The sequence below is a fragment of the Ambystoma mexicanum genome, chromosome 5q (genome assembly GCF_040938575.1).
Source record: "Ambystoma mexicanum isolate Mex_15411 chromosome 5q, UKY_AmexF1_1, whole genome shotgun sequence".
NCBI lineage: Eukaryota > Metazoa > Chordata > Amphibia > Caudata > Ambystomatidae > Ambystoma > Ambystoma mexicanum.
The window spans coordinates 917,077,699-917,092,238 of NC_090933.1; the positions used below are offsets into that span (position 1 = coordinate 917,077,699).

General features: G+C 47.5%; 1 protein-coding gene across 9 annotated transcripts in view; it reads left to right on the forward strand.

Moving 5' to 3' along the window:
* Positions 1-14,540, forward strand: part of VPS13B (vacuolar protein sorting 13 homolog B) — a 3,421,660-nt gene that overhangs the window by 1,311,340 nt on the left and 2,095,780 nt on the right. The window lies entirely within an intron of this gene.

Below are 14,540 nucleotides of genomic sequence, written 5' to 3' on the forward strand. Positions count from 1 at the left end.
TGTTGTGCAAGTCTGTGTGTTTTGTTTTGTTGTTGCAGTGTAGTGAAGTTTGTGCGAATTGTTGTGTTTATAGGCTTCTGGTTGTATTTGGTTATAGTTTGAGAGGTGTATGCAGAGGGTGAAATTGTTAGTGGATTGGTTAATTGGCTTAGCTAACATTCACATTTCTAAGTGTGGCACATACTAACATTCACATCTCTATCTAGATGTGACGCCCAGTGTCTAGGATTCCATCTATGTGTGGCACATGCCAACATACACACTTCTATCCAGGTGTGGCACGTGCCGACATCCACAGCTCAATCCAGGTGTGGCACTTGCCACCGTCCGCAATCCTATTTAGATGAGTCTATGGCCAATGTTCACAATTCCAACCAAGTGTGGCCCATGCTATCATTCACAATATCATCTAAGTGTGGCCCATGCTGACATTGACGATCCTATCTAGATGCGACGCACGCCAATGTCTAGGATTCCATCCAGGTGTGGCACATGCTAACAATCACGTTTCCATCATGGGTGTTGGACATGATAACATTCACGTTTCTAGGTGTGTGACATGGTAACATTCCTGTTTCTGTCTGCATGCGACAAAGCCTAGTGTATAAGATTCTATCTAAGTGTGGCACATGCTGACACTCACATTTCATTCTAGGTGTGACACGTGCTAATAATCACATTTCTATCTAAATACAACTTAGTTCAAAGCTGAAGCCCTGGCTGGTGGCCTAGGAAATCAGAGATGGTGGGTTATAATTGAGAAAAGCGTTACCTGGATGTTGATCCCCATGGCATAAATTGTTGCTCATCTTCTCATGTCCTGCCAAATAATCAAGGTTGGCAAAGCCAACGCCAACCAATCATTGCTCTGAAAAGATGTTGTTTTGCAACAGTTGCACAAACCAATCCAAAGAAATGACATACAACCACCATTAGCAGTTTAGAGGTGGTCTTAGGTGGAGCCATCAGCTAGAGTAAAACCAATCCGAATGGTGACCCCTATATATTATATACTTACTCGACACGCTTAACCCAATCCCACCTTCCGGTAGGTTTTACTAACCCAGATAATGTTAAACCGCTGTTTTGCATTATGAAATTAGAGAGCTTCTAGACTTGCATGCTTGACTGTTTCCCTTATTTTTATAATTGTTAAATAAAAACAGGCCTTTGTCATTTACTCTGACTCTTCTGTTCTTGGGCCCTGGATTTCCTGTTTACCTGGTCTGCACAGGGCTGGGAGTATGGGCCCTCCATTACATTGTTTTGCGTTTATCATGTTAAATTCAGTGTAAGGTTGCAGAACTGAATGAAGAAAAAAACAGGATTAGATATCATGTATGGAATGGGAACCTTGGAAGGTTTGCACATATGATGAGCATGGTTTACTTTCATGCACATTGTTACACTGTTTTGGTTTTCTTAGAATAAATCTATCCTTCTGGTTTTTGAAAACACCAGACAGTGTAAAGATATAGCACTGTTTTAGCAACGCTTGCACACACATTTATGTAGTTGTACGTAATTGGAAAAAGACTTGCATACTGTAACTGCCTTATATGTCTACCCAAGCCCGGTCATACATGTTTCTTTTTACATATGAAGAAATAACTTGAAATTGGAATGGCACAGTAGATAAAATAAAACAAGCATGTTGCAGAAGGGTGATAAAATATGACCATAGCGTGATCGTTTGCAAATGCTGACGCTTAGCGCGTCAGCGTTTTACGGTACAGGTTTGAGGAGAAGTGGCCCCCTTTTGAGTCCACTATCATCAGCACAAGTAGTAATCGCAAAATGGGCTACTTGTGGTAAGATGTTTGACAGCTTGGGTTTCTAGAGTTTAGTTGTACGTTAATAATTCTTAGAGTTGAGAGCTGTGTAAGTGCTACCAAGGGATCGTCCTTGTTTGCCTGTGTATTGAGCCATAATGTTATTTCTCGCGGATCAGTCAAATGCGCTTTGCCATTTTGGGAACAAAAATAGTGATACATCACAATCCGATTAGGTGTGGAGGAGTTCAGCGAGTTTAAGGTCATAGGGCAGCGGTTTATTTATCATCCCAGTGTTACTATTCAAAAGCGATTGATTCTGGTGAGGAGCGATTTCCTAGCTCACATTTAAAAGGAAGAAAAAACACTGTTTTTGAAGTGAAGTGACTAGATAACACCATTTAATGCGTTCTTCTTTACCCTGGATTACTTCCATACATTAATGATCAGCCCTGGTTGAATGCATGGGTAATCACGTGTATTTTAACAAAGTATTTGACTACTGGCATTTGTCAAAGTAATTGATTGTAGGTTATAAATTGATTACTAATTTCACCCAGTAATCACTAAATGCCCAGCGTGTGCTCTATCATTGTTGAGAAGGCAGGGCGGGATCTGCAGCGCTGCTGCGCCCATAGAATACTAAGCACAGTTCAGTGGTATCATTTAATACTGATGCATTCATTCATATTCCAGTAGTAGTGCAAATGTCCTACTGAAAACACAGCGACTTTTGCATTTCGTCTATTCCTGTGCCTGGAAGTACTTTGATTTAGCCCCATGGCAGGGGTTTCGTTGTACGCAGATTGGGCACCACGCATGTTCACATTGCACGGCAACATTTCGTTTATAAGCGGGTGGAAGTTCAGACTCGCAATCACGTGCAGAAGTACACGGCGACTGAAACACTAGTGTATCCTCCGAAGCACCTGGATTGCATTCCGAATGGGCCCTGCTGTAGGAACTGCCCCCCCCCTGGCCCCGGGAATGCACGCAGCCCACCGCCACCGTCGCAGCATCCTTCAGTGTCAGTCAGCCATTTGGAGTTAGTGCATCTTTCCATACAGCATCTTTGGTGCAATTGAGCTATCGCAGGCCTCCCCGCGAAGCATGACGGGCAACATATGCGTTTTACCAAAATAGATTTCGAAGGGATTGTGTCCTCCGACGTATTCCTTATCTTAGATAGAAATCCTTCAGCTTTGCTGGCCTCGGAAAATTTTTTCGCCAGAGGGCGCTGCGCGTCGATGATCGCCGAGTCGATGACCCTCGACGGCCTCCGTGCCGACGTCGACGTCATCCTGCCTATAAAGGCCGCGCGCAGCGTCCGTTGCTCAGTTCCGTTTTTCCGCGCTTCGTTGTGCCTCGGAACACCGTTGCTCAGTTCTCGTCAGATAACGTATATAATATTTAACCTCGATATCGATGGCATCCTCCTCCGACCCGACGACCCCTCGGTCCGGTTTCAAAAAGTGCCGAGACTGCGGGAAGAAAATGTCGTTGACGGACCCTCACAGGGTCTGTTTGTGGTGTCTGGGAATCACGCACCAGAGTTCGGAGTGTGAGGAATGCCTTTCCATGACGGCGAAAGCCTTGAAGGAGCGTAGGGGGAAGCTCGAGAGAGGTAGGTCAACTTTAACTTCCTCGAAAGCTTCTTCGGTAGAGTCGAGACGTTCGTTTCCTCACCATAAAAAACACTCTCGATCTAGATCACGAAGTGGCTCCCACCACTCGTCGACATCGAGACACTCGAAGAAGAGACGTAGGAGATCCCCTTCGTCATCTTCGTCGAGTTCTCCTGAGAGAGTTCATTGCCCCACAAAACGCAGCTCGCAAGCTGAGTGGGAGGAATTCAGGAAAAAGATGCTAAGCGTCTTCGAGAAAGCGGCCTCGTCCCCCTCGAAGACAGCTGAGGGTGATACCCCGGGTAAAAAACCCAAAAAATCTAAACGCCGCGAGTCGCAGTACCCGGCGGAAAAGTCAACCCGAAAGCGCCTCGAGCCATCGGGAGATAAAGCATCATCGACGCCATCGTCGAAAACTCCTTCGAAACAGAGGTCGGCGCCATCGACGCCGTTGTCGAAGGATTCATCGGCGCATCAGTCGATCGAGTCGACGCCGACGTCGACGCCGATATCGACGCCGGTGAAGGAAAGAACCACGGCTACTCCACAGCCAACGGTTAGACAAAAGACCTCCGACTCGACGCCGAGAACGTCGACGTCGTTCTCGAGCAGGACTCCGATCCTTTCGAGTTCCTCGAGGCCTAGTACACATTTCTCGACGCTTTTCACGGCGCCTTCGAGTACTTTCACGTCGGTGTCGACGACATCGACGTTTTCAAGGCCTGTGATGATGGCTCCTTCTGCATTGGAAATGGGGTTTATACCATTCCAAAAACCAAAGTATCCCCCTTTAACCTCGATTTTTGAGGAAAGGGAGGATTCAGACCAAGATATTGATTTACAGAGGACCACATCACCAGAGCCAGAGACTTTCGCCTCTGAGGATAGAAGATTAAAAAATCTTCAGGATGCACTTCAGGAAGCTAGTGGCTTGGACACTTCTCCTGAAGCAGAATTTATCAAACCAGACCCAGGAGAACATGCGGAGACTCCATATAGAGCTCTGATGTCTAGAATCATAGAATTTATGGGTTGGTCTGCACCTTCTCCTGCCTTTCAGCAGGATGACCTCACTGACATACTGGACAAGGGCCCACAGGAGGATCCTGTGGTTCCATTTCACTCTGCTCTACAGAGAAGGATTTTGATAAACTGGGAAACGCCGGAAATTATCCCGGCAGTAAATAAAAAACTGTCAACAAAATACAGGGTGGCTAGTTCTGACCCTGAATATTTGTCAAAACACCCTACTCCTGAGAGCTTAGTTGTACAGGCTGCAACCTCATCAGGCAGCACATCTGCATACCCCACTGCTCCGCAGGATAGGGATGACAAAAAGTATGATGCCATGGCTAAGAAGGTTTTTTCTGCCTGTAGCATGGCGTTAAAGTCTATTAACGCGACCTGTACGCTCGCTAGGTTCAGCCACACCCTTTGGGAGTGCGCTTCATCAGCGGCTGACTGCCTCCAAGAAGGAGAGGAAAGGGACGCATTTTTAAACATCATCAGGGATGGTAAAGATGCGATGTGCGAGACCCTACAAACTGGCCTAGATTCTGCTGACAGTATCAGCAGGGCCATGGCGGCAAGTACCACAATCCGCAGGCATGCGTGGTTGAGGAAGTCTGGTTTTGCCTCTGACGTGCAGACCAGGCTTTTGAATATGCCCTTTGACGGTTCTACCCTCTTTGGAAAGAAGGCGGATGACAGTTTGGAGAAACTGCAAACGTCCAAGGCAGCAGCCAAGTCATTGGGAGCTGCTATCCGTCAGAATACCTTTCGTCCTTCGGGATCATCGTGGAGAGGACGGTCCTTTCGTTACTATTCCTCATATGGAAAGGGCAGAGGACGACCGGCTCAAAGAGGCCAAGGAAGATTTACCCGTGGTGGACGGGGTAGGGGAAAGAAAGCCGCACCCACAGGAGCAGGAGCCACTTTACCTTCGGCAACTGCATCAGCCGCTTCAAAACCACTCTGAGGTCTCCCCTCACAGAACACCAGTAGGGGGCAGGTTAACTCACCATCTGACGGAATGGCAGGCTATTACGTCAGATGCTTGGGCTCTGGAGACAGTGGCCCAAGGTTACTGCCTGCCCTTCCTACATATCCCTCAGAGTCATCCACCGGGGAACAACCCTTTGAAGCTTCCAGATCCGCTCCTCTTGCAGGAGGTTTTAGACCTGCTAGAGAAAGGTGCCATAGAACTGGTACCTGTAGCGGAAAGGAACAAGGGTTGGTACTCCCCCTACTTCATAATACCGAAGAAGGACGGAGGACTGAGACCCATCTTAGACTTACGGGAATTGAACAAATTCCTCCGAAAGGACAAGTTCAAGATGGTGACTCTCTCTCAGATCCTTCAGGCCCTCCAGCTTCAGGACTGGTTGGTATCTCTAGACCTCCAGGACGCTTATTTCCATGTGCCGATCCATCCCAGGCACAGGAGATACCTGAGGTTCGCAATTGGCAGCTCTCATTATCAATTTCGAGTTCTGCCATTTGGGCTAACCTCCGCCCCGAGGGTCTTTACCAAGCTAATGTCGGTTGTGGCTGCAAGTCTAAGGAGGGAAGGGATTCATGTCTACCCTTACCTAGACGATTGGTTGATCAGAGCTGTATCTTCGGAACAGGCTCAGAGACAACTAGATTATGTTTGCCACTTCCTTCACAAGCTGGGCTTCTCCCTCAATTTAAAGAAGTCACAGATGATACCATCACAGAGACTCCAATTCATTGGAGCAGTCCTGGACACTTCCCTGGGAAGAGCCTTGCCACCAGAGGTGAGGGCTCGAGATATTCTGCAGATGGTCATCAGATTTCAGAATGCCCAATATCTCCCAGCCTACGACTTTCTGAGGTTGCTAGGCCTCATGGCATCCTGCATATTCCTCGTGCCGGAGGCTCGCCTGAGAATGAGATCCCTCCAGTGGGCACTGAGAACTCAGTGGTCACAGTTCTCAGGAAGGATGACAGATCTCCTTCGGATCCCGGTCAAAGTAGCCCGAGACCTTCAGTGGTGGGCCTGTCGGGAGAACATCCTGAAAGGAGAAATGTTTTGGCAACCATGGCCGGAGATAACAGTAGTCACGGATGCCTCACTCACGGGGTGGGGAGCTCACGCCAACGACTTGACCATCAGCGGTCGTTGGTCTCCATCGGAGTCCAGACTACATATCAACCTGTTGGAGCTGAGAGCCATCAGACTAGCGCTGAAGGCTTTTCTGCCGTCTGTACGGGGAAGAAACGTCCTAATAATGACGGACAATACAGTGGCCATGCACTACCTCAACAAAAGAGGAGGCGTAGGCTCACTACCACTGTGCAGAGAGGCGATGCAGCTCTGGTTTTGGGCAATTCAGGAAGGAATCTCTCTATCGGCAATTCACCTAGCCGGAGAGAAGAACTTGACAGCGGACGCTCTGAGCAGGCAGAGCACAGTCTCTCACGAGTGGGAGATAGCTCAGGAAGTCCTTCAAGAGATCTTCGCCCTTTGGGGAACCCCTCAAGTGGATCTGTTCGCCACCAGTATCAACAGGAAGTGCGACAGATTTTGCTCAAGGGAATTTCCCCCGAGAGGAGCTCTAGGAGATGCGTTCGTAGTGGACTGGGAGTTCCCACTTCTGTACGCGTTCCCTCCGGTCCCTGTCATTCCTCAAATGATCAGGAGGTTGAGAAGGTTTCGGAAGACCATGATCCTAATTGCCCCGGATTGGGCCAGGAGAACGTGGTACCCGGACCTTCTAGACATGTCCATCTGCCCTCCAATTCGACTGCCATACAGAGAGGATCTTCTCTCGCAGAAGGAAGGTCAGGTTCTCCATCCAGCCATCAAGACCCTCAACCTTCACGCTTGGTGTCTGAAAGGTTGAGGTACAAGGATTGGGACCTTCCGGATGATGTTATGGAGGTGTTGCTTTCGGCCAGAAGGCCGGCAACTAAAACTCTATACCGCTGCCGTTGGAACAAATTTTGCAGCTGGTGCAGAGAAAAGAATATTGAACCCTTTTCTTGTGGTACACCTATGGTGTTGTCATTCTTACTTTACCTGGCTAATTCAGGCCTACAGGTTGGCACAATTAAGGGCTATCTCGCAGCGCTATCAATCTTTAAGCGCACTGCAGAGGAGCCTTCATACTTCAAAATTCCATTGGTAATACAATACCTAAAAGGATTAACTAATGTTTATCCCCCGAAACCTTTTCAAGTTCCCTTATGGGATTTAAACCTAATTTTAAACTTCCTAAAGGGTGCCCCTTTTGAACCACTACACTCTTGTTCATTGAAGCTTCTCACCCTCAAAACTGTTTTGCTAATAGCATTGACATCTGCTAGAAGGGTTAGCGAGTTGCAAGCCTTATCGTGTAAACCTCCACATACAATCTTTTACAAGGACAAAGTTGTTCTTCAGGTGAAGCCTAACTTCCTCCCGAAGGTAGTCTCGGAGTTTCACATCACTCAGAAGATTATATTACCTTCTTTCTACCCTCCTCCTCATCCGGGGAAGGAGGAAGAGAGACTGCACAGGCTGGACCCTAAGCGAGCCTTGAGCTTTTATATCAGCAGATTGGCTAAGATCAGACAAGCAGACCAACTCTTTGTAGGTTATGCAGGACATAAGTTGGGCCTTCCAATAACAAAACAAACCATCTCCAGATGGATTATTTTAGCCATTCTGGAGTGCTACAAATTGGCAGGAAAGGAGCCTCCTCAAAATCTAAGGGCTCATTCTACCAGGGGTATCGCAACATCCTCAGCCCTTCAAAGAGGGGTGCCAATTCGAGATATATGTGCGGCTGCCACATGGTCGTCCGCACATACATTTACCAAATTCTATAGCCTGGATTCCTCCTCTAGTCAAGAAACTAGATTCGGCAAGGCTGTGTTACACTCTGTCCATTCTGGAAGGGTAACATAACTTTTATTACTCCCGCCTCCAGTCACAATACCACTGCTATGGGAGTCTATCTAAGATAAGGAATACGTCGGAGGACACAATCCCTTCGAAGAACTAGTTACTCTTACCTTGTAACGTTCTTTCGATGGGATGTTCCTCCGACGTATTCCTTATCGACCCTCCCATCCATCCCCGCAGTATGACTTCCTGTGGGTTTGCAGCCTATGCTCCTTCAAGGTGATTAGTCTAATCCAAAAACATTACTGGGGACTACAAAACGGAACTGAGCAACGGACGCTGCGCGCGGCCTTTATAGGCAGGATGACGTCGACGTCGGCACGGAGGCCGTCGAGGGTCATCGACTCGGCGATCATCGACGCGCAGCGCCCTCTGGCGAAAAAATTTTCCGAGGCCAGCAAAGCTGAAGGATTTCTATCTAAGATAAGGAATACGTCGGAGGAACATCCCATCGAAAGAACGTTACAAGGTAAGAGTAACTAGTTCTTCTCTTCATTACTCCTAATTTGTTAACTTCTAATGGATTTGCATTTTAAAAAACACATTTTCATTCCAGACTGGAAGAAGGCAGCACGCAGTATGGAAGCCAGCAAAGAGGAAATAAAAAAAACACACTTCATGCAAAAATGTTCTACTGGCAAGTACACATCGGACTGTCCTGTTTCCCTCCCATGCACGTATCCTAAATACTGCTACCCTACGTCGCCACTCCCGAGGCATAAAGATGTGGCATGCATCTACCTTGCTGCCACTATTTGCATACTGCCTCCAACCTGCTTAAGCCCTCCCAGCTTCCAGCAGGGACCGGTGGTGTGTGAAAATGCCAAATCCTGTTCTCAACTGCATCTGCAGAGGTGTTTTATCAGCAGAGCCAGATGTGTTTGCTTATTGCTCTCAACGTGTTACTGGTGTCCCAGACACGTACTGTCCTTCCCCGCAGTGAAAGAGTGGCATTTTCTATGGTATGAAATGCTACCGAGGATGTAAGGCTCAGAAGGCCACACCCACAACGGGTTGGGAGGATTCCTTCAAAGCTAGCAAGGTGCAGCGTGCTAGAGGCGCAACTGGGACGTATTCAGGAGCTTCTTTTCTGGACTGTGTTGCAGAATCTTGACTTGCACTACTTGCTCTATGCTTTTCTTGAGGGAAGGGGAGGCTAGATACACAACAGAAGTTCAGACTCAACACGCCCATAGTAGACCATTTTATTTCAAGAATCACTAGATCGCCTTTAATCGACTGGGCTATTTACAGTTATTAGGCGTCTGATTAGAAAAGACGGTGCAAGAACAAGTTTGCAGAATTAGTTTTTATGTTTAATGAGTTTTGGACTGGCACGGCAGAACAAGATTATTAAAGACTTAAAGGGCTATTGTGCATTGGCCTCGCGAAGAGGTGTGTGCAGTTGAGCAGTTCAGCAGATTGTATATATTTTCAGTGGAGAAATAACTGAAGAACCTGATTGGACCTGGTAAGAGGTCACTGTGGGTTTGGAAGAGGCATTTCTCCAGCATTGGATCTTTCATAGATTCAGATGTTTGAATATTCCCCGTCGTCAGACTGGGAATCCTCAGTGATAAAAATAATTATTAAAATTTTCTTTATACCCCATTGTGGCCTATAAGCCATTCCATTGTGTAGTCCCTCCACCTCACTTTGTTCCTTTATGGCCTCAACCAATGACAGAGGGAATCCTCCAGTTTTCTGAGCTTTCAAATATTGTTTCTCCTTTTTTGTGTAGTATATATGGTTATAATATATTCTACTGTTTTCCCCTGCTTAGGGGCTTTCTATTCTAAACTTTTGGGCACCGAAAATCTTTTTTCTTGCCTCAAATTCACAGAGTGAATTTCTCCTCAGCATGGCTGAACCTCCGGCTGCCAAGAAGCCTTCCCTGTTCAGGGATTGCACAAGGTGTAGGAAAAAACTGGTCTACATGAAGGATCCACATGACCACTGCATCTACTGCCTATACCCTCATGACATCAATAAATGTGACATTTGCAGGTCTTTCTCCACCAAAAACCTGCAAGACAGACACAGGAGACTTCTGTTACATCTAGAAGCCAAAGGTCTGTCCCCTGACAAGGAGCTCCTGTACTATCTACTAAAACATCCGAGAGACAAACTTCTAGTGGAAAGGAGTTCCTCTCCCATTCTAAAGAGTAAGATAAAGCTGGAAACCACTTCTTCCATGCCTCCCTTGGGCTCCGGGGGCCACAAGATACGACATCCTGAAGAAAAAACCACCTCCAAAGGTAAGGAAGCATTTTTTAAAAACCAGGGTGAGGGGAGGGGTGGCAGTTGTCCACGGAGAGGCCGTCTACGAGCGGCAATAAAGATAGAGACCCGCCGACGACGAAACACTCAACGACGACGACGAAACTCCAAGCCTCATTGTCCACAATCAAATCCTCGTCGTCGAGGTCAACATCTACAAACCAGTTGTCGACGAAGGAAGCTCATCACTCGTCCACAAAGCTCTTGTCCACAAAGCTCTCATCCACGAATCTCTCGTCGACAGATAAGGGTCATCAATCATCTTCAAAGTCTTCGTCCACGAAACCACTGTCGAGGAAGCCGTTGTCCACGAGGCCACTGTTGACCAAAGCACTGTCGACGACACCGCAAACCTCTTCGTCTACGGAAGAAATCAGGGCCAAAAACGCCCCTCACGGACGTCCCGGATAAACCATCCAATGTGAGCAGTCTCCCTTTCAGAGGCTCCTGAACCACTTGGAGCATAATTATCTCCTTTAAAAGAGATGACAGAACTCCCTGACATCATTCTTCAAGAGGAGTTCTCAGACACGGAATTGCTTGGGGAGCAACCTTTCCTCACCCCAAGGAAAACTCCCTGGCAGCAGTCTATTGAGGTGGTTGTCGATCCTTATGACCCTGTGCTCATGGAATCGATGCGAAGGATCATCGAGGAATTCAACACACGTCAAGAAGAAAAGAATAGGTCATCTGTGCCGAAGGAGTCGAGAACCCCCAGAGGGACATCTCACCTCGGCATAGTACACCAAGACACTCCCCTTCCAGGAGTAGACCACAGAAAGGAGCATGATCGCCTAAGCCTCCATGTAGATCCAGGAGCAGAACACTCAGTGCTTCACCGACAAGGGTCCCGTCTCCAGCATCGTCACATAGACCTCGATCTCCTGTTCGAGATCCAACTATGGTACCATCGTCTGTGTCAGTCTAGGATTGGCAAGAGGACCCATTGAGGGATTTCTCAGACCCTGAGGAAGGAGAGATCCCACAGGAGCCTGATGCTCCCGGCGAATGGGGCGATTATATCATTGAGAAGCCCAGAAAGAAATACTCTCCAGGTGATTCTTCACCACCGGACGATTTAGTATCGTTTCATACTATTATCGGAAAAGCTGCAGACTTGTTCACATTACAAGTTACAAAGAAGTCAGTGCTTTATGAGCACAGCGCAGAAGAACGGTTACCACCATTCCTCATCTCGACACCATATAGGAGTCTAGGTTGAAGATACTGGCCACACCTTTATCCACACCTGTGCTGGTTTCAGGACCTGAAAAGAAATACAAGGCACCAGACTCAGCACCGCTTTGTCTAAGGGGTCATACTAAGCCAGACTGTTATCACTGTAGCGGCCAGAAAGAAGTTAGCCAACCCTTCATCACCACTGTCAGCACCACCAGACAAGGAAGGTCGTAAGTTGGAAGACACGGGTAGAAAAGTGTCTTCCTCAGCATCTCTCACTATTAGAGCGGGCAACGTGCTGGCCATGACTGCTAGGTTTGACCGCAAACTTTGCCTTTGCATGTCCAAACTGATCAAACATCTACCTGCGGATCTCCAGGAAGAAGCCAAGTCAATCATTGCAGAAGGAGAAGCTACTTCAGATCACATGATTGATGCTGCAGTCGATGTTGCCGAGTGAGGATTCAGGCAGATGGCTCACAGCACTGTACTAAGGAGATAGGTCTGGATGAAAGCCACACATTTCAGACTTGAGGTGCAAGCACAAAAACTGGACATGCCCTTTGATGAGCAAGGGTTATTTGGTAAGAAGGTCGATGACCACCTAAAAGGAATAAAAACTGATGCGGACACAGCTCAAGCCATCAGTTCCTTAAAGGATAGAGAGACCGTAGGTCTTTTCGCCTTTTTCGAGGCTCATCGTCAAAAGATAGAGGATATAATCGATCTTCCTATTGTCAAAAGAGGCAAGAAAACATATTTCAGGGCAACAGATACCAATCCTCCAACAAGTACTCCCAAAGAGGAAGACGCGGCTCTACCCAAGGTAAAGCCCAGAACAAACAAAATTGACAGGTCGGTACTTCCCCCTCAATGTGTCACTCCTGTGGGAGGAAAAGTACGCCAATTATTTCAAAGCTGGCATTCAATAACAAGTGGGTGTTACAGGTGGTCCGCGAGGGTCACACCATAGAATTTCTATACCCACCTTCATCCCTTGCTCCCACCCCTCGCGAAGTGCATATGCTAAAGCAGGTCATGTCCGAAGTTCAAAAATTATTGCACAAAGCAGCAATAGAACCAGTTCCTTACCCTCAGAAGGGAAAAGGTTTCTACTCCCGTTTCTTTCTAATGAAGAAAATAACATCCAGTGGAGACCCGTATTAGATTTGAGAGCGCTTACCAAATGCATCAAACGCTTCAAATTCAAGATGATTTCCCTGCAGGGTGTCCAACCGTGGCTAAACAGAAACGACTTCCTAGCTACTCTGGACTTGAAGGACGCATACTTCCACATTCCAATTCATCCTGCCCACAGACTGTTCCTCAGGTTTGCTGTAGGAGACCTGCATTTCCAATTCCGGGTGCTACCGTTCGGGCTAAAGTCAGCACCGAGAGTGTTTACCAAATGTCTAGCGCCCGTTGCAGCAAAACTCAGAAGGATGGGAACGGAAGTCTTTCCATATTTGGACAACTGGTTGAAAAGGGCGAACTCCCCCAGTCACGCTCGATTGGCAGTTTCGAAAACTATAAAACTCCTAAAAGGGTTAGGTTTTTCGATAAACAACATAAAATCCTGCCCAGTACCCAGCAATACAGTTATCTTCCTGGGGGCCGAGTTCGACAGCAGCATTCCCAGGGTAAGACCATCGGCGGACAGAGTAACAGCTATCCTCCACTCCACATCATGGTTCCCTGAAAAAGGGACAACCACAGTACGCTCTTTCAAATCCCTCCTGGGCATGATGTCCTCATGTATATTTCTCATACCAAATTGCAGACTTCGCATGAGACCAGTCCAGGAGGCCCTGGACCACCAATGGAAGCAAGCTATAGGTTCATGGGAGGATGTAGTTAAGATACCCGCCCAGACAGACAATACAACCTCCATGCACTACACAAACAAGCAAGGGGGCACGAAATCAGAGATCTTGTCACAGGAAGCTCAACTGCTATGGGCATGGGCCTTACACCACAGAGTCAAATCAGGGCGGAACATCTCCCGGGAGTGGACAATGTCCTAGCGGACAAACTGAGCAGGGAGTACACGTCATCCCACAAATGGGAGCTAGAAGAGAAGGAAGTCCAGCGGATTTTCTCCATATGGGGCCATCTAGAGATCGACCTCTTTGCCAACAGAACCAACAGAAAATGCAAAGCATTTGGTACCCGGAACAGCAATCGGCAGGAAACGCTTTCTCGTGGACTGGACAGCGAAATTCCTGTATGCTTTTCCCCCCCATTCCACTCATAGTGAGAATTATACGCAGAATGAAGGTGAAGAATTTCTCTATGATCCTAATAGCACCGGACTGGGCAGGACAGATTTGGTACCCGACAATGGCAGCATTCCCATGACAACAGGTAAACCAACCGGATTAAAGATGGTACCACAAGGTGCAGCAATGAGTTTGGGTGGTCCCCCAGGCCATGGGGGACATTCAGAAGATATGGGAAATGTGTGCTGTACATGGCGGTGATGTAGGGCAGCCCCCAACCGGGCACAGGGGCCACCTAGGAACATTTTGGCCTCCGTGTTACAAGCGGTGTGTGCGGGTGTTGAAGGTAGATGATGATTCAGACTTTGAAGGCTGTTGTGATACACCATTTATTTATTTGACATCACAGAAAGAACGGGTTTGCTCAAGACTTGCCTCTTCTGTGTCTGATCGTGGCTGCCCTTTGATCAGGCTCCTAAGGGGATGTAACTGAGCCTCGGAGCAGGTAATGGAAAACCTACCAGGTGTCAGACATGACTAAACAGGAGGAATT